Here is a 22846-nt window from a genome sequence, read left to right on the forward strand (position 1 = left end):
CGCTGCTGATTTAGGGAGAGATATATCCTGCAAAATAGTTAGTGTAGGGTCTGTAAAGGTTGCCAGATCAAACAAACAGTCCTTCTCAGGACTAATATCCATCCCAGATATCAGGCAGGCTGTATAGGAGACGCAGTGGTTATACCAGCAAACACTGCATTACAGTCCTGTGTTCTCCTGTTGCTGAAATTGCTGGACTTAGCTCCAGGTCTCGGGGGCCAGGAAAAATCCTTTTTTTTCATCTAAATCCTCTTTTTTTTTTCTCCTTCACATGGTACAAACACCAGTCTTATTAACCTTTTGGTGTCCCCCCCCCCAAAAAAAAAGTGCGTCTCTGATTTTTCACACACAAATATATCTGTTGAAAATAGTGTGGTGTAGGTCAGAGAAATAGAAGTGTGGTTTTGCAGTTCCATGGGCCATTTGTATCTAAAAAAAAACAGTATGAGTGTGTCGCTCACTGTTCAGCCACAAATATATATATTTAAAAAAGTCTGGTATACACCAGTAAATTATAACTGTGGTTTTGCTGTTCCACGGTAAAAAATCTCTTTTATCCTGCTTTTGGCATTTTTTGCTGTAAAAAAAATATAATAGTGTCTCCTGATTTTTCAGACACAAATATATCTGTTGAAAATAGTCTGGTATACACCAGTAAATTATAACTGTGGTTTTGCTGTTCCACGGTAAAAAATCTCTATTATCCTGCTTTTGGCATTTTTGCCGTAAAGAAAAACAGTAGTAGTGTCTCCTGATTGTTCAGACACAAATATATCTGTTGAAAATAATCTGGTATACACCAGTAAATTATAACTGTGGTTTTGCTGTTCCACGGTAAAAAATCTCTATTATCCTGCTTTTGGCATTTTTTGCTGTAAAAAAAAAAAATAATGTCTCCTGATTGTTCAGACACAAATACATCTGTTGAAAATAGTCTGGTATACACCAGTAAATTATAACTGTGGTTGTGCTGTTCCAAGGTAAAAATCTCTATTATCCTGCTTTTGGCATTTTTTGCCATAAAAAAAAACTAATAGTGTCTCCTGATTGTTCAGACACAAATATATCTGTTGAAAATAGTCTGGTGTAGGCCCGAGAAATACAAGTGTGGTTTTGCAGTTCCACGGGTCAAATCTCTGTATTATCCTGCTTTTCGCAATTTTTGACGTAAAAAATAAATAATAGTGTCTCCTGATTGTTCAGACACAAATATATCTGTTGAAAATAGTCAGGTGTAGGCCCGAGAAATACAAGTGTGATTTTGCAGTTCCACGGTTCAAACCTCTGTATTATCCACTTTTGGGCCATTTGTATCTAAAAAAAACAGTTTGAGTGTGTCGCTCACTGTTCAGCCGCAAATATATATATATATTTAAAAAAGTCTGGTATACACCAATAAATTATAACTGTGGTTTTGCTGTTCCACGGTAAGAAATCTCTATTATTCAGCTTTTGGTATTTTTTTCATAAAGAAAAACAGTAATAGTTTCTCCCTGATTGTTCAGATTGTTTAAAAGAGTTGGGTGTAGGCCAGAGAAATAGAACTGTGGTTTTCCTCTTCCACGGTTCTAATCTACTTTTGATTACCTTTTTTCCATTGATAGTGCGAGTGTAAGCTATTTCACTTCTTTACAATGGGCAAGGCGCGTGGCAAGGGATGTGGAAGTGGACGTTCTGGTGATGGTGCGGCAGAGGACGGGGCCGTGGCCAAGGTGAAAATGTGCCACAACCAATAGCCTCATCTTCTCGCTCCCACTTCTTGACCGAATTACTAGGGAAGAACAGAACAATGCCAGTATTGCAAACTGATCAGTGTGAACAGGTTATTAATTGGATAGCAGATACTTCCAGTTACCTGGGCACCACCTCCAGCCTGTCTTCCACACGGTCGACTCTTAGTAGCCATGAGTCTCAACCGCATACTCCTCCTCACCCTGATGCTCCTTCCTCCCACCATGCCGAGTGTCGTCAGACAGCAACTGATCCCATACTTTGACACTCTGAAGAGCTGTTCACTGGTCCATTTCCAGATTTGTGCCCCTCGCCTGCTCCGCTTGAAGTGGTGGAAGATGAGATCCCATGTAGCAATGCCCAAATATTTGAACAGCCACGGCCACAGGAAGTCGACGCTGGCAATTTGTCACAAGAGGTGGACGATGACCAGACACAATTGCCAGGGAGTGAGGAGGAGGATCATGGTGCGCAAGTGGAAGAGGAGGAGGTGGTGGATGATCTAGTAACTGACCCAACGTGGCAGGAGGACATGCAGAGTGAGGTCAGCAGCACACAGGGGAGGGAGGCAGAGTACCCCAACAGGCAGGAAGAAGCAGTGTGGTGGCCGCAGACAGAAGGCAGGCAACCGTTCCCCAGAACACCAACACGAGGGACGTTGCCAGTACAAGCGGTAGGTCTTCCAGAGTCTGGAATTTTTTTAAAGACTCTGCTGATAACCCCAAAAAGGCCATTTGTACCACCTGCCATGCCAGCATCAGCAGGGGTGACAAAACTACCAGCCTGACCCCCACCAGCATGATCAGGCACATGGCAGCAAAGCACACGACTTTGTGGGACGAACCCCAGGGTCCACGACCAGTGTCAGTGGGTGTCAACATTGCTTCTTCCGCTGTTGTGTGTGCAATAGAACCCACTGTTGTGTGTGCAAGGCAATCCCCTGTCCATACTGCATGCAAAGATGCCCCCTCCTCTCAGTCTTCACTTGTTATGGCAGTTTCTCAAAAAACAGCATCAACGTCCACGTCCCACAGCAACGTTCAATTGTCCATATCCCAGACCTTTGAATGAAAGCGGAAATTCGCAGCTAACGCCCCACAGCCCACAGTCCTAAATTCGCACATTTCACGACTGCTTGCATTGCTGTCTTTTAGGCTGGTGGAGATGGAATCCTTCCGCAACCTTATGGCGGTGGCCGTCCCTCGGTACTCGGTCCCCAGCCGACACTATTTTGCCCGGTGTGCCATCCCCGCACTACACAAGCATGTGTCCCACAACATCTGCCGTGCCCTCAACAACGCAGTTACTGGGAGAGTCCACCTGACATCGGACACGTGGACAAGTGCTTGTGGCCAGGGACGGTACATCTCCCTGACGGGTAAACATAGTGGAAGCCGGGACCCAGTCGGACCTTGGGACGGAACACATCCTCCCCACACCGAGGATTGTGGGCCCTATGTCAGTCAGAGTTGCCCCCACAGTGTACAGCTCCTGCGCATCATCCTCGTCCTCATGTTCATCCTCCATCTCAGATATCAACACATCAGTTACAAGCTGGAAGCACTGCAGTACTGCCTCCGCCAAGCAGCAACAGGCTGTGCTGAAACTCATAAGCTTAGGTGAGACACCTCACACTGCTTGTGAGTTGTGGACAGCTGTGAAAGAGCAGGCAGATCTGTGGCTGAGACCGCTGAACCTACATCCAGCCATGGTCGTGTGTGACAATGGCCGTAACCTGGTGGCGGCTCTGAAGCAAGGCAAGATCACACACGTACCATGCCTGGCTCATGTGCTTAACCTCGTGGTTCAGCGGTTTCTTAAATCGTACCCCAAGTTGCCAGATCTGCTCGTCAAAGTACGCTGCCTGTCAGCTCATTTTCGCAAGTCGGCTACAGCTTCTGCCGCCCTTGCTGTGTTGCAGCAGCTTTGCAGCTTCCGGCACACCGACTGGTGTGTGATGTCCCCACACGTTGGAACTCTACCCTCCACATGTTGTAAAGGATTTGTGAGCAGAAGAGAGCAGTTGTGGAGTACCAGCTGCAACAAGGCCGTCAATATTCAGGTCAGACTCCACACATAAGACCTCAGGAGTGGACCTGGATGTCTGACATCTGTACCATCTTGACAAACTTTGAGGAGTCCACCCAGATGGTGAGTGGCGATGACGCCATCATTAGCATCAGCATTCCACTTGTCTGTCTTTTGCAACGCTCTCTGCAAAGAATTAAAGAGGAGGCATTGCAGCCAGAGTATGATGAGATGGATCAAGAAGCAGTAGCGGTCGATTACACACAGCCCAGCCTCATCTCATGCCAACGTACATTGGGGGACAATGAGGGAGAGGAGGAGGAGGAGAAGGAAGAAGAACAGGAGCTTGTATCATGCGCTGTAGACTGTAGTATCTGTACAACTGTCATACCGTCGGTTCAGCGTCGGTGGCCTGAGGACAGGGGGAGGAGGAGAAGAAGGAGGAAGAGAGCATGGTCAGTCATCATCTTGGTGAGGACACAGAAGTCTTGCCCGTTACCAGTCTGGCACGCATAGCTGACTTTATGTTACGCTCTCTTAACCGTGACCCTCGCGTTGTCAAAATGTTGGGTGACAGTCATCACTGGTTGGTGACACTTTTAGACCCCCGCTACAAGGAGAACTTTTACTCTCTTATTCCTGAGATGGAGAGGTCTATAAAAATGGGGCAGTACCAGAAGGCCCTTGCTGCAGAACTGTTAAAAAATTTCTCATCTGAACACGCTAGCGGCAGAGGTCACAGTTCGTTGACCAACCAAGGCATACTAGCGAGAGAGAGGCAACTCCAATCCAGCAGAGGCAGGGTAACACTGTCAACATTCTGGGACAGTTTTCTGAGACCCACCCAGCTTACAGGCCCTGAGGCGCGGGGTACTCTCACAAGTAGTGGAAAGTTTAAAAAAATGGTGAGGGAGTACTTTGCCGACTGTACCAGCGTCCTCCGTGATTCCTCTGTGCTTTTTAATTATTGGGTATCCAAGCTGGACACTTGGAATGAACTCGCTCTGTACGCCTTGGAGGTCCTGGCCTGCCCTGCCGCTAGCGTGTTATCGGAGCGTTTTTTTAGTGCCGCTGGGGGAATTATAACTGATAAGCACACTCGCCTGTCAGCTGACAAGCTGACCGTTATCAAAATGAACAAGGGCTGGATTGGGCCAGACTTCTCATCACCACCAAATGACAGCAGAGTAACAAAGTCAAATCCACTGTGTTTTTTCAGGAGGTGTATTCACATGCACCGCTTCACACCCACACATGGGTATACGCTTCCTCATTTCGGCTGCTTTATGCTCTTCTCCTTATCCTCAGCCTCCACCACCACTATACCACCAGGGTGACGTGGTCCCTCTTGCAATTATTGAAAGTTCCTCCATCCTTATTTTTGTCAGCTTTTGCTTGGAAGGCATAAGCAAAGACTGTGGGAGACCCACGCCCCAATAATGGGAATAATATTTTTAAGATGCTGTACTGTATGGCTCTTGTAAGGGGCATTGCAAGTTCTTCCGTCCTAATTTTTGGCAGCTTTTGCTTGGAAGGCATAAGCAAAGACTATGGGAGACACAGTCCCCAATAATGGGAATAATGTTTTTAAGATGCTGTACTGTATGGCTCTTGTAAGGGGCATTAAAAGCGTCTTGTTAAGCTACTGCGACATCCACAACTTTTCCAAGGGGCATTAAAAGCGTCTTTTTAAGCTACTGCGACCTCCACCACTTTTCCGAGGGGTATTAAAAGCGTCTTGTTAAGCTACTGGGACCTCCACGACTCTTCTGAGGGGCATTGAAAGCGTCTTGTTAAGCTACTGGGACCTCCACCACTTTTCCGAGGGGCATTAAAAGCGTTTTGTTAAGCTACTGGGACCCCCACTTCTCTTCTGAGGGGCATTAAAAGCGTCTTGTTAAGCTACTGAGACATCCACGTCACTTCTGAGGGGCATTAAAAGCGTCTTGTTAAGCTACTGGGACCTCCACCACTTTTCCGAGGGGCATTAAAAGCGTCTTGTTAAGCTACTGGGACCTCCACGTCTCTTCCGAGGGGCATTAAAAGCGTATTCTTAAGCTACTGTGACCTCCACGTCTCTTCAAAGGGGCATTAAAAGCATCTTCTTAAGCCACTCTGAACTCCACAGCTCTTCCAAGGGGCATTGAAATGTTGTTTTTAATTACCTCTAACCTCCACGACTCTTCCAACGGGCATTGCATTTCCTCATAATTTTAGTCAGCTTTTGCTTTTCAATGAAAAGGCGAAAACTAAGGGAGACCCACTCCCCAATAATGGGTAGAAGGTTTTTAGCACGCTGTAATCAACGTCTGTTTCAAGGGGCATTGCAGTTCCTCATAATTTTTGGAAATCCTTCCATTCACTGCTTAGGCCAACAGTGTACAGGAGACCCAGTTGCTATAAATGGAAAAAAAGGTTTAGTTAAGGCCCTCTGACCTCCATGTCATTTCCAAGGGGCATTGGAGTGCCTCAAAATTTTTGGTAGGTATTACACTCACTGTATGCCCTATAACTGTGCAGCCGAACCGCTCATTTTGTTACAGAAACATATCCTACAAGACATATGTGGTTGACTGGCCTGATATTGATTTGAATGGTCCCTATTCCTCCTGCTCTTTCTCCTTTGCCACTACCTCATCCATCATTTATCACCTGAAGCTTTGTTTTAAATGGAGTCATAGAACTGGGATAGTAGCAGGAAATCATCCAGCAATCCTCGGAGGAGGTAGGATATGCGCCAAAACGCTGACCACCTCAGGCCTAGCCACTACTACATACATGCGCTTGCATTCCAAAAAAACAAAGCAGATGCTAACTTCTATCATCATCATCATCATGGTACTCACCTTGGCACTCTCAACTCCCCTGATGGAGAAGCCAGGGCCCACCAGAGGAGTCTGGTTCTCTGGTGGGCTCGTCCAATGCTGCCCTAAAGCAGGCTGGGCTAAGAAAAGTGTGTGGGGGGACATTCCAAGGAGAAATAGGGGCGGCTGGGGACCGTTTATGGACACCCGGCCGCGGGGCGGCTGGGGACCGAGTATGGACACCCGGCCGCCCCCTGGTGGCTGGGGACCGAGTGTGGACACCCAGCCACTGGGTGCTGGGGACTGAGTATGGATACCAGGCCCCCAATGCAGCCATGACGTGGTGGCCAGATTCCGCCTCCAAATGCCTAAAAGGCCCAATTTCAAGTGCAAGCAAGCAGTATGGTATTGCAGCCTGGGGGTGGGTGGGTGGGTGGCAGGCTGCATACTTGCGCTTGCATTGCAAGGAATGGGAGAGGTACAATTGAACACTGCCCTGGGACAAGGACTTGAACGGGGATAGTTGCAAGTCTGCAACGACAGGTGCAGGGTGGGAGGCATCTTCACATGTAAAATGAACAGGGGTTTGGCATGCACACAATACAGCGGAATAAGCTGTCCTTCCCACTAAATGCACTGGGGAGGGCACACGTAATGTTTTGGTTTGCGCGCTTAATCTTATGTATAAAGCACACCGAGACAAATAGGGGCGGCTGGGGACTGAATACGGATACCTCGCTGCCAAAGCAGCCATGAGGTAGTGGCCAGCTTCGGCCTCCTCCAAACTAAAAGGCCCCATTTCAAGTGCAAGCTAGCAGTATGGCATTGCAGCCTAGGGGTGGGTGGGTGGCAGGCTGCACACTTACGCTTGCATTCCAAGAAAACAAAGCAGATGCTAACTTCTATCATCATCATCATGGTCCTCACCTTGGCACTCTCAACTCCCCTGATGGAGAAGCCTGGGCCCTCCGGAGGAGACTGGTTCTCTGGTGGGCTCATCCAATGCTGCCCTAAAGCAGGCCAGGCTAAGAAAAGTGTGTGGGAAGGTGACAGGAGAAATAGGGGCGGCTGGGGACCGTTTATGGACACCCGGCCGCCCCTAGGCGGCTGGGGACCGAGTGTGGACACCAGGCCGCGGGCGGCTGGCGACCGAGTGTGGACACCCGGCCGCCCCCCTGGGGGCTGTGGACCGAGCTTGGACACCTGGCCGCCGGGCGACTGGGGACTGAGTATGGATTCCTCGCTGCCGAAGCAGCCATGAGGTAGTGGCCAGCTTTGGCCTCCTCCAAACTAAAAGGCCCCATTTCAAGTGCAAGCTAGCAGTATGGTATTGCAGCCTGGGGTTGGGTGGGTGGGTGGCTGCACACTTACGCTTGCATTCCAAGAAAACAAAGCAGATGCTAACTTCTATCATCATCATCATGCTCCTCACCTTGGCACTCTCAACTCCCCTGATGGAGAAGCCAGGGCCTACCGGAGGAGTCTGGTTCTCTGGTGGGCTCGTCCAATGCTGCCCTAAAGCAGGCCAGGCTAAGAAAAGTGTGTGGGAAGGTGACAGGAGAAATAGGAGCGGCTGGGGACCATTTATGGACACCCGGCTGCCCCCCAGGCGGCTGGGGACCGTGTGTGGACACCCGGACGCGGGGCGGCTGGGGACCGAGTATGGACACCTGGCCACCCTCTGGCGGCTGGGGATCGAGTATGGACACCCGGCCGCCGGGCGGCTGGGGACTGAGAAAGGACACCCGGCCCCTGGGCGGCTGGGGACTGAGTATGGATACCAGGCCGCCAACGCAGCCATGACGTGGTGGCCAGATTCCGCCTCCACATGACTAAAAGGCCCAATTTCAAGTGCAAGCAAGCAGTATGGTATTGCAGCCTGGGGGTGGGTGGCAGGCTGCATACTTGTGCTTGTATTGCAAGGAATGGGGGAGGTACAATTGAACACTGCTCTGGGAGAAGGACTTGCACGGGGATAGTTGCAAGTCTGCATCTTCTGATGCGGCAAGGATGACTTCTGATGGGCACACTTTTAGGCAGTAACCTGGGTGTTAGAGATGCTTCCAGGGTTCTTCCCCATGCTGTTCCCATGTGTCACACAGCACATGGCCAGATAAGGTTGTAAAATGTTAAAATTACATTTCCCGGTGAATGCATTTGTCACGGTTGAAAGCAATACAAAAGTGCAAAAACGAATAAAAAATGCTACTTGTGAACATAGCCCAAGGTGTGGAGGAGTATTTTTTTTTTTGGTTATTTATTTTACCTTATACCCAAGTTTTTACCCTGGAAAGGAACTTCCTTAACATATTTCACAGGAAAGCAGTTTCAGTTAAGTTTTTGAAAGTTTTATTGTGAGCCCTTAAAAGTGGCTTGAAACCTCTGACCACGTTGTTGACAGCAGTGACCTGGTGGTCAGAAATGCTTCCTGGGGTGATCCCCATGCTGTCCCCATGTCATTTGAGCACTGTCACTATCGTTTTGGGCACTTGTTAGGCTTTTAAAAGACTGCCGGGGGTGCCGCCGCAAAAATGCTCGGGTCTCCCATAGACTAACATTGGGCTCGTTGCTCGGGTCGAGCACCCGAGTATCACGGCGAGCTCGGCCCGAGCTTCGAGCACCCGAGCATTTTAGCGCTCACTCAACACTAGTTAAGAGGCTTACACTTGCTTCTGCTGATGATACTCTAAGCTAATTTTTGCAGATGATGCTACAGTTTGGAAGCAGACAATTCAAAATTTGCAATGAAAAGACACATTTCCACTAGCATCATTGAAGTTTTGTTCCATTACTTGTTGACTTAAAGAACAATGTATAAATTGGCATTAACTGGCAGATATTTGCATAGGGAAGGGATGTTTAATATCCTTGGCTTTGCAATCAAGCAATTTTGGCTCCTAGGAACAATGCAGTTAATGCAATCGGAGATCAAATTTTGAAAGAGATACAAGAACAAGTTTTCCCATACACTTCTGTTGAAACTTGAGAAAGGCTCACTGTTAGAATCAAAATTTTGAACAACTTGGGCACAGAATAAATATTTTTCTAAGTTTTATTGAAAAATGTGCTGTCTCCATTTTTGCTACTTATATTGTGGGATCTAATTACCAGTGTATCCAGAGGTTTGCACCCGCATGGGGAGAATTGGTGCTGCTTCATTGTTTTATTTCACTATTCTGTTGACACCAGCAGAAATGTTGAAGCTACTGTAGAATACCTTGTAGAGTTCTTAAATTCCTTTAAACTGACTGGAATGTTACCGCATTGCTTAAAAGTGGGGATCTGATAATACTGATAAGTAATTTAGATGCACCGCGACTTTGCAATGGAACACGGCTCTGGGTCAAAAAATGCATGCCTTATGTGATTGAGGCTACAATACTGACTTGCTGTTCTCAGAATGAAGATGTCTTTATTTGACAGATTCCACTAATCTACGATCGCTAATCTTCACTATTGCACGTTAAAAGACTTGTTTCCTGTCTGAGCTTCTTTTGCAATGACAATTAACAAACCCAGACCCTGAAAATTGCTGGTGACAACTTGGAACAACCATGCTTCCTTAATGGACTACTGCACCAGAAAACAAGACAGCAAATGTAGTGTACCCAAATGTCATCTTAGATTTCTATATAATTAGAATATTTTGTGCCTTTTTATTACTGATGTTACACAATTATCAAAACAGTTGAACTCTTTCATACTTTTGTTTTTCGTATTAAATAATGTCTTAGAATAACGTTTTTGGCATCTTTTAGTAAAAGATTTACTAGAATGACACCCACAACAAACAGTTAAAGTAGACCTGTGCAAAGCTGGGTAATTCTACTAGTACATTATAAAGTACATTCAGTACAATGTAAAATATTTACAAGGTAGCTTCTCTTTAAAGAGTAACTGTCATTTTAATTTCTATTCAAAAATCAATAGTACGCGTGAAAATAAGAAACTTTGTAATATAACTTATCAGAGAGATCTGCTTCCTTCTCAGGCAGGACTAATTATTAATTTTCAATTCTATATTCATCGGTAAAATCTGCATTCTGTGAAGACAGATTTTCCCATTACTACTGAGATAGGAGATGGCAGTTGCTACTGATAAGATTATGTATAGAAGACAGGAGTGGAGAGATCTGACTCTAGGTCCTACCTCCTCCTTTCCTTAAGATAGAACTTTGGGCGCCAACTGCCATCTCCTTTCTCAGTAGTGGGAAAATCTGTTTTCACTGAATACAGATTTTACACATGAATTTACAATGTTGATGATCAGTCCAGGAGGTGAAAGAAGCAGAGATTAGTAAACATTATAAGGAATTCATACGTTACATGAAATTGCTTCAATTTATAAAATGTGCAAAATTGACAAGTGCTTATAAAAACAAGCACTTTGGCAATTTACCACTAATTAAAAATCTTCTCACTTGCTAAGAAGCAATTTAATTATTATTTTATAATTTAAGCCCTTACTGACTGTCAATATGCCTTTTTACTGACATGAAGAATAAGAGAATAGAACCTTCAGATAACTGGAAATGCAGATCGGTCACCTATATAGAACAGCTGATACCTCCTAGATCCAATGATGGCTGCATCTATGTGGTTAACAGATTGAGGTGGCTCCCTCTTTAACCCTATTGGCACCTCACAATCGTAGTCAATCAAATCATTCCACTTTGTTGCGGTATTTCCAGTAAAGCACCTGAAGGGTATCTGTCTCTTAAGCAAGCAAGCAAGGAGCCCAATGATTACCAGATTTCTGCTACAGGTGCTTCTCACAAAATTAGAATATCATCAAAAAGTTAATTTATTTCAGTTCTTCAATACAAAAAGTGAAACTCGTATTATAAAGCGTCATTACAAACAGAGTGATCTATTTTAGATCAACATTATTGCTGTTAATGTTTATGATTATGGCTTAAAGCTAATGAAAACACAAAAGTCATTATCTCAGTAAAGTAGAATAATTAACAAAGAACACCTGCAAAGGCTTCCTACGCAATTAAAAAAGGTCCCTTAGTCGGTGTCAGTAGGCTCCACAATCATGGGGAAGACTGCTGACTTGACAGATGTCCAGAAGGCTGTCATTGACACACTCCACAAGGAGGGTAAGCCACAAAAGGTCATTGCTTAAGAAGCTGGCTGTTCACAGAGTGCGGTATCCAAGCATATTAATGGAAAGTTGAGTGGAAGGAAAAAGTGTGGTAGGAAAAGGTGCACAAGCAACAGGGATAACCGCAGCCTTGAAAGGATTAACAAAAGGCCATTCAAAAATTTGGGGGAGATTCACAAGGAGTGGACTGCTGCTGGAGTCATTGCTTCAAGAGCCACCACACACAGACGTATCCAGGACATGGGCTACAAGTGTGGCATTCCTTGTGTCAAGCCACTCATGATCAATAGACGCCAGGAGCATCTTACTTCGGCCAAGAAGAAAAAGAACTAGACTGTTGCTCAGTGGTCCAAGGTGTTGTTTTCAGATGAAAGTAAATTTTGAATTTCATTTGGAAATCAAGGTCCCAGAGTCTGGAGGAAGAGTGGAGAGGCACACAATCCAAGCTGCTTGAAATCTAGTGTGATTCCACAATTAGTGATGGTTTGGGGAGCCATGTTATCTGCTGGTGTAGGTCCACTGTGTTTTATCAAGACCAAAGTCAGAGCAGCCATCTACCAGGAAATTTTAGAGCACTTCATGCTTCCCTCTGCCAACAAGATTTTTGGAGATGCAAATTTCATTCTCCAGCAGGACTTGGCACCTGTCCACACTGCCAAAAGTACCAATACTTGGTTTAAAAATAACACTATCACTGTGCTTGATTGGCCAGCAAACTCGCCTGACCTTAACTCCATAGAGAATCTATGGGGTATTGTCAAGAGGAAGATGAGAGACACCAGACCCAACAATGCAGATGAGCTGAAGGCTGCTATCAAAGCAACCTGGGCTTCCATAACACCTCAACAGTGCCACTGGCTGATCACCACCATGCCACGTCGCATTGATGCAGTAATTGATGCAAAAGGAGCCCCGACCAAGTATTGACTGCACTTACTGTACATACATTTCAGTAGGCCAAAATTTCGGATTTTAAAAACATATTTCAAGCTGTTGTTATAAAGTATTCTAATTTACTGAGATAATTACTTCTGTGTTTTCATTGGCTGTAAGCCATAATAATCAACATTAACCGAAAAAAAACACTTGAAATAGATCACTCTGTAATGACTCAATATAATATATGTTTCACTTTTTGAATTGAAGAACTGAAATAAACTAACTTTTTAATGATATTCTAATTTTGTGAGAAGCGCCTGTATATACCTTGCAAGAGCTGTTTTAAGATTGTTCAGCTTTCTGAATCTTGACAGCTTCAAGGTCTGCTCCCTCACTCATAATAAGCTACAAAACATGCTTTGCTTGCATTATCTGACAATGCAGAGTTTAAGCAAGCGGTGCAACTCAACATTGTGGCAGGTCCATTGTGTCATTCAATATGTATTCCACAGTTTTCAAAATATCTGGAAGTCTTAAGGCTGAGGAACAATGCACTCAAGAAAATAAAAGCAGCTGTGCATTTGTTTGCAGCAGTGTCCACACAAGAATAATGCATGTCACAGCCGAAAATAATCAAGGTTCTCTGCAACTATGTTGATGCACACTGCAAGTCTTATCGTATAGTGAATGTCTTCAAGTGTCCTGTAGTCATGATGTTTTCCCAAATGCAGGCAGCTTAATATAGTCATCAAATTATAATTATTAAATCGGATTAGGAATTAATATTTTTTGTTCTGTTTTTATTTTATTTCTTTATGTTTTTATCGAAGATTGTGATGTTAGAAAATAATTGAGATTTGTGAGGGATGGTTTTGATAAATGTATTGTCAGAAAGTCAAAGCATGTTTCCTTCAGCGAAAAATGCGCATACTAGGAGTTGCAGTTTACACTCACTAGCTGTGAGCTACATATAGTACGTATGTCTTTTTTCATTGACATTACATTTTTATGCAAATATTAATACTAACAAACATAATATGCTTTAATAATTGCTTGTACATCACAGAATGGAAGGCAACATTTTACTCACCCCTGGAGGATCTTAATGGAGATGTTCAGCAAGATCATAGTGACAGTCAAGATATTCCCACCAAACAAATTGAGCAAGAAGTGGATGAAGAATTGTCTGGCCCATTATATTCATTAATTCACATAAACAATCAGTACAAGAAAGATGTGAACCCTACAAACATCGAAGTAAATATAGGAAGCCAATGCGAAATGAGCGTTGGGGCTTTTCTGACACACGAAGCACTCTGACACTTTATGGGTGAGCATTTGCACTTTAATTGAGAGCAGTCATTTGAATTTATCACTATGCTTGCTTCGTGCTTGCTTCATGTGCAATTCCAGTTTTGTTATGTACAGTGGCGGAAATAAGTATTTGATCCCTTGCTGTTTTTGTAAGTTTGCCCACTGACAAGGACATGAACAGTCTATAATTTTAAGGCTAGGTTAATTTTAACATTGAGAGATAGAATATCCAAAAATAATGAAGAAAATCACATTGTATAAATTAGATAATTTTTTTTGCATTTTGCAGTGAGAAATAAGTATTTGATCCCCTACAAACCATTATGAGTTCTGGCTCCTACAAATCAGTTAGACGCTCCTAATCAACTCGTTACCTGCATTAAAGACAGTCACCTATATAAAAGACTCCAGTCCACAGACTCAAACCTCTACAACATGGGCAAGACCAAAGAGCTTTCTAAGGATGTCAGGGACCAGATCATAAAGCTGGAATGAGCTACAAACCCATAAGTAAGACGCTGGGTGAGAAGGAGACAACTGTTGTTGAAATAGTAAGAAAATGGAAGAAATACAAAATGTCAGTCAATAGACATCGATCTGGGGCACCATGTAAAATCTCACCTCATGGAGTATCCTTGATCATGAGGAATGGGAGAGATAAGCCTAAAACTACACGGGGGGAACTTGTTAATGTTCTCAAGGCAGCTGGGACCAAAGTCACCAAGAAAATCATTGGTAACACATTACACGTTATAGGTTTAAAATCCTGCAGTGCAAGCAAGGTCCCCCTGCTCAAGAAGTCACATGTGCAGGCCCGTCTGAAGGTTGCCAATGAACACCTGGATGATTCTGTGAGTTATTGGGAGAAGGTGCTGTGGTCAGATGAGACAAAAATTAAGCTCTTTGGCATTAACTCAACTTGTCGTGTTTGGAGGAAGAATGATGAATACAACTCTAAGAACATCGTCCCAACCATGAAGCATGGTGGGGGAAACATTATACTTTGGGGGTGCTTTTCTACAAAGGGGACATGACGACTGCACCGTACTGAAGGGAAGATGTATGGGGTCATGTATCGCGAGATTTTGGCCAACAACCTCCTTCCCTCAGTAAGAGCATTGAAGATGGGTCGTGGCTGGGTCTTCCAGCAAGACAATGGCCCAAAACGTACAGCCAATGCAACAAAGGAGTGGCTCAAAAAAGAAGCACAGTAAGGTCATGGAGTGGCCTAGCCAGTCTCCAGGACTTAATCCCATAGAAAACTTATGGAGGGAGTTGAAGCTCTGAGTTGCCAAGCAACAACCTCAAAATCTTAATGATTTAGAGATGATCTGCAAAGAGGAGTGGACCAAAATTTCTCCTGACATGTGTGCAAACCTCATCATCAATAGAGATGAGCGTTGTTCTACTCGAACTGTTCGCCAATCTCAAATTCGAGCTGTTTTGGGCGGTGTTCGAGCCGTTCGGCGAACACGAACAATTTGAGAAAAATTCGGCTGTTCGAGGTTATGTTCGATAACTGTTCGTGCACCAAAATCATAACTGGATTTTTTCTCCGTAATGATGAAAATTAATGTTAATACGCAGTTTGAGTATACAGCGGGGTGGGGGGAGGGGCAGGGGATGGATCTCTGCAGGAACAATGAAGATCTCCATTTTTTTTTTCTCTTTCCCGCATTTACAGTGGGGAGGTACAATCTGTCAGCCTATCAGCAGCGCACACACGGAGCGAAGTGCTTTTTTTCACACAAGCAAGGGCATGTGTCATTGGCAGTGTATGTCACATGTCCTTGCCCTATAAGACCAAGCCATTTTCCCCGTCGCCACCATTTTCTCACTGCTGCAGCTGCGTGTTAGACGGCACCGCTGTTGCTGTGTGCGCTATACCTTGTTAATTTCAAGCCAATTTTCGCACACATCTACAGATAGCTTGGGAGTAGGGAATAGTTGTGATTGCAGTCCTTTTAAGGACTAGGTTACAGCATTTCCTATGACTTTTATCAGGCAGGTCTGTGCTCTTAAATAGATAGGTTGTGGGAGTAAAGACTAATTGTAATTGGAGTCCTTTTCAGGACTAGGTTACATCAGTTCCTATCAGTTTGTGCCAGGCAGGTCTGTGCCAGTGCTGTGCAAGTTTTTTTCACAGCATTTGGCTGAATCTAGCAAAGCTAATCCTTTTTGGCCTATTGCAGAGTGTGTTAGTAAGTGCAGTAGCCTATCTGTGTTGCAAGATATACCACCTGTGTATAGAATACCAATTTTTTTACTGCACCTAGTGAAGTAAAATCTTTTGGGCATAGCATCATTCTATTAGTCCATCTATACTGACCTCTATCAGGTTGCAAATTGAATATAATTTTTTCTGCATCTAGCTCTGAAAAAATAATGGGCTTCTAGCTGTGTGTGGGACTTGTTGTATTAGTCCATCTATACTGACCTCCATCAGGTTGCAAACTGAATACATTTTTTTCTGCATCTACCTCTGAAAAAATATTGGGCTTCTAGCTGTGTGTGGGACTTGTTCTATTAATCCATCTATACAGACCTCCATCAGGTTGCAAACTGAATATATTTTTTTCTGCATCTACCTCTGAAAAAATATTGGGCTTCTAGCTGTGTGTGGGACTTGTTGTATTAGTCCATCTATACTGACCTCCATCAGGTTGCAAATTAAAAATAATTTTTATCTGCATCTACAGTACCTCTGAAAAAATATTTGGGCTTCTAGCTGTGTGTGGGACTTGTTCTATTAGTCCATCTATACTGACCTCCATCAGGTTGCAAATTGAATATAATTTTTATCTGCATCTAGCTCTGAAAAAATATTTGGCCTTCTAGCAGTGTGTGGGACTTTCTCTATTAGTCAATCTATACTGACCTCCATCAGGTTGCAAATTAAAAATAATTTTTATCTGCATCTACCTCTGAAAAAATATTTGGGCTTCTAGCTGTGTGTGGGACTTGTTCTATTAATCCATCTATACAGACCTCCATCAGGTTGCAAACTGAATATATTTTTTACTGCTTCTACCTCTGAAAAAATATTGGGCTTCTAGCTGTGTGTGGGACTTGTTGTATTAGTCCATCTATACTGACCTCCATCAGGTTGCAAACTGAATATATTTTTGTCTGCATCTACCTCTGAAAAAATATTGGGCTTCTAGCTGTGTGTGGGACTTGTTCTATTAATCCATCTATACAGACCTCCATCAGGTTGCAAACTGAATATATTTTTTTCTGCATCTACCTCTGAAAAAATATGTGGCCTTCTAGCAGTGTGTGGGACTTTCTCTATTAATCCATTTATACTGACCTCCATCAGGTTGCAAACTGAATATAATTTTTTTCTGCATCTAGCTCTGAAAAAATATTTGGCCTTCTAGCAGTGTGTGGGACTTTCTCTATTAGTCCATCTATACTGACCTCCATCAGGTTGCAAATTCAAAATAATTTTTTGTCTGCATCTAGCTCTGAAAAAATATTGGGCTTCTAGCTGTGTGTGGGACTTGTTGTATTAGTCCATCTATACTGACTTCCATCAGGTTGCAAATTAAAAATAATTTTTATCTGCATCTACAGTACCTCTGAAAAAATATTTGGCCTTCTAGCTGTGTGTGGGACTTGTTCTATTAGTCCATCTATACTGACCTCCATCAGGTTGCAAATTGAATATAATTTTTATCTGCATCTAGCTCTGAAAAAATATTTGGCCTTCTAGCAGTGTGTGGGACTTTCTCTATTAGTCAATCTATACTGACCTCCATCAGGTTGCAAATTAAAAATAATTTTTATCTGCATCTAGCTCTGAAAAAATATTTCGGCTTCTAGCTGTGTGTGGGACTTGTTCTATTAATCCATCTATACAGACCTCCATCAGGTTGCAAACTGAATATATTTTTTTCTGCATCTACCTCTGAAAAAATATGTGGCCTTCTAGCAGTGTGTGGGACTTTCTCTATTAATCCATTTATACTGACCTCCATCAGGTTGCAAACTGAATATAATTTTTTTCTGCATCTAGCTCTGAAAAAATATTTGGCCTTCTAGCAGTGTGTGGGACTTTCTCTATTAGTCCATCTATACTGACCTCCATCAGGTTGCAAATTCAAAATAATTTTTTGTCTGCATCTAGCTCTGAAAAAATATTGGGCTTCTAGCTGTGTGTGGGACTTGTTGTATTAGTCCATCTATACTGACTTCCATCAGGTTGCAAATTAAAAATAATTTTTATCTGCATCTACAGTACCTCTGAAAAAATATTTGGCCTTCTAGCTGTGTGTGGGACTTGTTCTATTAGTCCATCTATACTGACCTCCATCAGGTTGCAAATTGAATATAATTTTTATCTGCATCTAGCTCTGAAAAAATATTTGGCCTTCTAGCAGTGTGTGGGACTTTCTCTATTAGTCAATCTATACTGACCTCCATCAGGTTGCAAATTAAAAATAATTTTTATCTGCATCTAGCTCTGAAAAAATATTTCGGCTTCTAGCTGTGTGTGGGACTTGTTCTATTAATCCATCTATACAGACCTCCATCAGGTTGCAAACTGAATATATTTTTTTCTGCATCAACCTCTGAAAAAATATTGGGCTTCTAGCTGTGTGTGGGACTTGTTGTATTAGTCCATCTATACTGACCTCCATCAGGTTGCAAACTGAATATATTTTTTTCTGCATCTACCTCTGAAAAAATATTGGGCTTCTAGCTGTGTGTGGGACTTGTTCTATTAATCCATCTATACAGACCTCCATCAGGTTGCAAACTGAATATATTTTTTTCTGCATCTACCTCTGAAAAAATATGTGGCCTTCTAGCAGTGTGTGGGACTTTCTCTATCAGTCCATCTATACTGACCTCCATCAGGTTGCAAATTCAAAATAATTTTTTGTCTGCATCTAGCTCTGAAAAAATATTGGGCTTCTAGCTGTGTGTGGGACTTGTTGTATTAGTTCATCTATACTGACCTCCATCAGGTTGCAAACTGAATATATTTTTTTCTGCATCTACCTCTGAAAAAATATTGGGCTTCTAGCTGTGTGTGGGACTTGTTCTATTAATCCATCTATACAGACCTCCATCAGGTTGCAAACTGAATATATTTTTTTCTGCATCTACCTCTGAAAAAATATTGGGCTTCTAGCTGTGTGTGGGACTTGTTCTATTAATCCACTATACAGACCTCCATCAGGTTGCAAACTGAATATATTTTTTTCTGCATCTACCTCTGAAAAAATATGTGGCCTTCTAGCAGTGTGTGGGACTTTCTCTATCAGTCCATCTATACTGACCTCCATCAGGTTGCAAATTCAAAATAATTTTTTGTCTGCATCTAGCTCTGAAAAAATATTGGGCTTCTAGCTGTGTGTGGGACTTGTTGTATTAGTTCATCTATACTGACCTCCATCAGGTTGCAAACTGAATATATTTTTTTCTGCATCTACCTCTGAAAAAATATTGGGCCTTCTAGCAGTGTGTGGGACTTTCTCTATTAGTCCATCTATACTGACCTCCATCAGGTTGCAAATTCAAAATAATTTTTTGTCTGCATCTAGCTCTGAAAAAATATTGGGCTTCTAGCTGTGTGTGGGACTTGTATTAGTCCATCTATACTGACCTCCATCAGGTTGCAAATTAAAAATAATTTTTATCTGCATCTACAGTACCTCTGAAAAAATATTTGGGCTTCTAGCTGTGTGTGGGACTTGTTCTATTAGTCCATCTATACTGACCTCCATCAGGTTGCAAATTGAATATAATTTTTAGCTCTGAAAAAATATTTGGCCTTCTAGCAGTGTGTGGGACTTTCTCTATTAGTCCATCTATACTGACCTCCATCAGGTTGCAAATTGAATATAATTTTTATCTGCATCTAGCTCTGAAAAAATATTTGGCCTTCTAGCAGTGTGTGGGACTTTCTCTATTAGTCCATCTATACTGACCTCCATCAGGTTGCAAATTAAAAATAATTTTTTTACCTGCATCTACCTCTGAAAAAATATTTGGGCTTCTAGCTGTGTGTGGGACTCATTGTATTAGGCCATCTATACCAAGCTCCACCAGCTTTGAAATTAATAAAAAATTTTAGCTGCATCTAGCCCTGAAAATAATTTTTCCCAATAGTGGTAGCAATAGAAATATGGGGCGCGCGCCTGGCTAACAAAAATATACGCTTCATAACACAAAACACCAGCCTAGCGCACTGCATTAATAAGATGGCATCATCGTCTCTCCCAGTGCTAGGCCTACTACGCAGGCTAGTATTCCTGTGCCTAAAACACAATGTATGGGTCCGCGCTAGCCACTATGCTGAGGGGTATAAAGCTGTTGCTAACGCTTTATAACAATTCAATTGGCAGATTTTCACAGAGCTCTTCCACAACGCCCACCCATCGGGCAACAGTTGCCCACCCTCCCTATGGGATCTAGTGGCGAATAGTTGATGCCATTAATCAGAGCGTCAGTTGCCCCGTCAACGTGGCAAGCATACGGTAAGGCATGGGAAGAGTGGACACGACTAGTAGCAGGCAGACGGGTTGACCAATGTGAACAAGCCAGATCACAAGTCACCATAGAATTTATCCACCAGCTAATGATGAGGGGCATATCAGGGGCGTCAGCGCAGCCGTGTCTGACCGGAGTAGCATTTCACTTCCAACTACTGAATTGGGGAGGTGTGACAAAGATTCATCATCAGACAATCCATAAAAGGGTGGAAAAGGGGTCAGCCAAGTCAGGAATGTAGACGTCCCGTCCCGTGTCACTAAAACTGATTTCTCACATCTTATGCCTAACACCATTAACATGACACTCACAATTTGAAGCAACACTAATGTCTACTGCATTTGTGATCGCCTTCTTCGGGGCGCTATGTATAAGCAAATTAGTCAATCCAAAATTACCACCAGTGGACGCTTATTACACCAGGAAGTAGTCATAGCCAATAATGCAATACGTGTACGCATACACCAATCGAAAACGGTTCCAGCGGGCAGGGGTACTTGGGTGCTTCTACAACCCACAAACGGTACACAGAGTCGGGTAACAATAGTAAAAACATATCTAACCATCAGATCACAAAGTAATTTCTTCGCATCACACATTGATGGAACGCCATTATCAAGATACCTGTTCCAAGCTATATTTAATAAATGCATAACATCGGCAGGGAACCACCCCAAAGATTACGGGACACACTCATTCCGCATAGGTGCGGCCACGGAAGCAGCAAGAGCAGGACTGTCAGAAACGGAAGTTCAGAGGATAGGGAGATGGCGATCCACGTGTTTGGCGAGATACATAAGACCGGACTTGTTATCCTAACGTGGTTTGTTTCTTTTACAGGTGACGCTAAGCCAACAGTGTGAGTGATAGGCCACTCGTATATATATTGGGCACAAAAAAGGGCGAAAGTCCGCCCAGGCGGGAGGAAATTAGAGTTTCATAACACATATTTCAACTGGAGAGGTATTAGAGGTCTGCTATGGCCACAGGTACTAATGGAGGTAATCAAGGTAGGGAGAGAGGCAAGAGGTCCGGTCATCTTAGTTATACAGGCCGGGGGAAACAACTTAGGTCATCACAAGAGCGCATAACTAATGGCAATAATGAAACTAGACACTGAGCGCTTCAGAGAATTTTTCACAAAATTAGCTATAGTATGGTCAGAGATTGTGCCGATAGCGGTATGGCAAGGTGCGCGAGACATCACGGCCATCGAATGGACAAGGCGGGTAATAAATATTCGGATGGCAAAATTTAGAAGAGACAGAGGCGGTGTAGTGATACGACACCGACAACTGGAAGGAGATAAAGCAGGCCTCATACGGCCCGACGGTGTTCACTTAATAGATATTGGACTGGACATATTCCTGTCAGGACTCCAGGATGGAGTGGAACAAGCGTTAAGAGTGATGGGTGGGGGTCAGAGTCCTGCATACGAGTACGCTGGATCCTCCGTGGCCTGGAAATAGAAAGGACATGTTGGAGAGTTACACTTGTTGGCCAACTTGCCGGAGTGGGGACCCAGGGCATGCTGCAACAAGCTGAAGTATTTTAGAAATAAAATGCCTTTCTAATGGAATGAGTATAAAGAGTTAATAAAGCTGTGACCGATCCTCACCCATCCAGTTGTAAGAGTTACATTATTGGGTCGTCCATGAAAGGGGGGCGGTAGGGGGGCTGAGCATCTGGGTTTGGTTGGGGGTCCCCACAGTCTGCCTAGGCTAGATTAATTTAAAAATTCTTATTAGATACACAGGCGGTGCAGCTTGCTTCGCAGCTGGGCTACTACGCCCAAAGTATTGCCTAGGCTAGATGCAGTTAAAAATTCTACGCTGACTAGCAGACACTGAAGATTTGGAGCAGACCTCTGAGTAAACAGCTCTTCAGACTCAACCATCTGTGTTACCCCAAGCCATAGTGTATGTAGTTTCTTACAGTTAAAAGGGGGGGGTGCGACTTAACCCACCTGGAATTGACGATGCCAACGTCACGTAAGACACAGCAAGGGGACTCCCAAAATTGTGGCACAGACACCACTTAACCCTAGAATGCATACCTGTGGCCTTGCAGGCCCGCCAAGTTAATTGTTTTCTATTTTCTGCAAGATTGCTTTAGTTAGAATTTTGAAACTCTAGGTATTCTTCATGCATATAGTTGTTTGTCATTTGAGTTTGAGTTATTCCATGTTATTTGCACACGGGCCTAAAGGGCCCCAGGTATGTGAAAGTGTAGATTTTTATGGTCATGCGTTCTAGGGTTAAGTGGCATCAATTGCCCCACTGTTGCTTAAAACGGTTGGTGAGGTGATTTTACCAAATCCCCAAGCTTTTAGTCTCCCAAGGATGACACAGGGGTAGAAATGTCCTTGCGAATCCATGATTTGATCATCTTTATGAATGTGAGTCTGTCTACATTCTCAGTGGACAGCCGCGTGCGCTTATCTGTCAGCACACCACCAGCAGCTCTGAACACACGT

This window comes from Phyllobates terribilis, unplaced genomic scaffold, assembly GCF_046119375.1.
Source record: "Phyllobates terribilis strain yellow unplaced genomic scaffold, ASM4611937v1 Scaffold_3__8_contigs__length_932513732, whole genome shotgun sequence".
In the NCBI taxonomy this organism is placed as follows: domain Eukaryota; kingdom Metazoa; phylum Chordata; class Amphibia; order Anura; family Dendrobatidae; genus Phyllobates; species Phyllobates terribilis.